General features: G+C 37.5%; 1 protein-coding gene across 1 annotated transcript in view; it reads left to right on the top strand.

Moving 5' to 3' along the window:
• DROSHA (drosha, ribonuclease type III) overlaps positions 1–2755 on the top strand; it is a 154771-nt gene that overhangs the window by 112759 nt on the left and 39257 nt on the right. The gene's annotated exons all lie outside the window — the stretch shown is intronic.

Genomic DNA, 2755 nt, shown 5'->3' with positions numbered 1-2755 from the left:
CATAAAAATCTATTTTGGGCCAGGTGTGGTGGCTCACGCCTGTAATCCTAGCCGTTTGCGAGGCTGAGGTGACTGCATCACCTGAGGTCAGGAGTTTGAGACCAGCCTGGCAAACATGGTGAAACCCTGTCTCTACTAAAAATACAAAAATTAGCTGGGCGTGGTGGCGGGTGCCTGTAGTCCCATTTACTCGAGAGGGTGAGGCAGGAGAATCTCTTGAACCCGGGAGGTGGAGGTTGCAGTGAGCCAAGATCATACCACTGCACGCCAGCCTGGGCGACAGAGCCAGATTCCATCTCCAAAAAAAAAAAAAAAAATCTGTTTTTTATGGTGCTGACATTGTCAGTACCACATGACTTGAGTCAAAGATGTAAAACTGACTTTCAGAAGTTTGTGTTAGGTTTGTAATTCTCTCCATAGGCATATTGGATGAACCCAGGGGATTATGGTCTCATAGCAGAGTCTTATTCCAGCCTGGGCTAGTGCTTGGTCTGAACTTGGAATTGGAAAGTTCAGATCTGATCAATTATGAATCCTGCTTGAACTATTGGAGGTTGTAGAAGCCTGTTTGGGAAAGAATTGAGTTGGCGAAAACTGAGTTGTATTTATAAGACTTCTAATGCATGTTAAACTAAACTGTCTCTTAATATACTCATATGGATTTGTAACCATTCCCCTGCCCCCATCTCGTTTCCACACCAACCCTCTGCAAGAGATGGGGAGTTCCTATAGTTAAGATTGTGGCAAACTTTCTTACATTTTGTCATTGTGAATTTTGTAGAAACTTGAACTGGATCGATTTATGCTGTATGCTCACGGGCCTGACCTTTGTAGAGAATCGGACCTTCGACATGCAATGGCCAATTGTTTTGAAGCATTAATAGGTAATTTCTGTCTTCGTAGTCTACTTTCTTGCATGTCTAAACAGTCTGGAGAGCACATAAAATTTTGTGTGGAAACTTGGGACAGAATTATTTGTTCCCAAAGTACAGGACGTTCCTAGTATGACACCTACCACCTTATAGTTATTTCAGTTCCTTCAGAGCAGTGAACATGGCTCTTTTTTTTTTTTTTTTTTTCCATTCTTACTGCCTGAATTGGTGTCTTGATGTCATGTAGATGCTTAGCATTTCATGAATTGAAATGAGGTGAATTAATATGGAGATGGATAACTTTCCAGATTTGAGTCAGGATCACATACATAAATGAACAGATTAGGTTGCTGAGAGACTCCATTGTTGCTTTTGATTAAACTATTTGTAATATTTCTGTTTTAAACATCTTGAAAACACCACATTTTTAAAACCCTACCCAGGGTTTGAGTCTGTATAACTGTTATTGATTCACTTGAAGCAAGACTAATGTTGACATTTCACTCCTCACTCAGGCACTTTACTTCCTTGGCTTCTTTTTGACTGTAACCAGAATTAGCCATTGGTACAGGAAAGTTATGAAGAATTAATTAGCTGGTGATTGCAAGTATGTTTGCTTTACAGTGAAATGTTACAGTAGATTGACAATTTGATTTTTTTTTTTAAGGTAATGATCAAGTACATTTTAGCTTTCAAAGGGCTTTGTTCTTATCATTTTTGCCCTCTTCCTTTGAAAATGAATATAAAAGCTTCTCATTGTAGTTTCATGCTTATGATAGTGGCAAGAGAATGTTTAATAATTATCCGCAGTCTTTTCACAGCTATGTCTGTTTTTCACAAATATGTCTATTTTCAAAGAATTTGTCGCATGGAATTACTTTGCTCTATACACATAATATTTTTGACAGTTGGTGTTACCATTGCCTCCAGAACCAGTCAGACATGATTCAATTTCCTGTTCCATCTTTTATCAGATCTGTGTCTTTGGCAAGCTACCTAATCTCTTTGATCCTCAGTTTCCCCATCTGTGAGATTGTGAGATGGAGATGGTGTCACTTACCTTGCAGAGTTGTCGTAATGATCTTAATATCTGATTCCGGCAGCATCCAATCCAGAGCAAAGTTCTACTTCCTTAAGCTGTCCCCCCAAATCAACTAATATAAACCTAAATCCTCTAAGTCTTTTCTAACGTCCTCCGACTGAGGTACCCCATGCTAGTGAAGATAAGAATGTGGAAATGCTTTGCATGGTACCCAGGACATAAATGGTTCCCCAACCACAACAGTTACTACCACTGTACTCTGACTATCATTGTTACAACTGTCAATAAATAATAAATGTCTTTAGTTGTCAAAAGCCCTGGTAACTAAGTGCCTTAACATTTTACATGGAAAAGCAGCCTTTCTGAAGACAAGTGTAAACATTTGATTTCAAGAAAATATGACTACTCCATTGTAATTGATACCAGTTAAAATGTTACCATAGTACTTCCTGGTTATGATTCATGAGTGTGTGTGCCCAATGCTTCCAAATTAAAGGTAAAGCTTCCTCTGATATTTTATTTGCATATGTCTTCATTGATCTAGACTCAGGTTTTGTCTATCAGGTTTTTTTTTTCCCCTTAGGTATCTATATATATTTGATCTGAAACGTAAACTATAAATACATAAAATAAAACTGAACATTTTCTTTACTAAAGTCCAGTATTTGTGCATTGTTCCCTTAGTAAGGTTTATACCTTTACCCTTCATGATAGTTAATATTTGGCCTCTTTTACTTACAATATTAGATTTAGATTTTAGTAAATTGAATTTCGTATTATTTCAGTCTAATTTGTAACACAAAGCATAGCAAAAAGAGGAAATATGTCACCTTTAAGACAA

This window comes from Mandrillus leucophaeus, unplaced genomic scaffold (assembly GCF_000951045.1).
Source record: "Mandrillus leucophaeus isolate KB7577 unplaced genomic scaffold, Mleu.le_1.0 Scaffold218, whole genome shotgun sequence".
Lineage (NCBI taxonomy): Eukaryota > Metazoa > Chordata > Mammalia > Primates > Cercopithecidae > Mandrillus > Mandrillus leucophaeus.
Note: the sequence above shows the minus strand (reverse complement) of the source record. Positions and strands in the feature narration are given on the sequence as shown.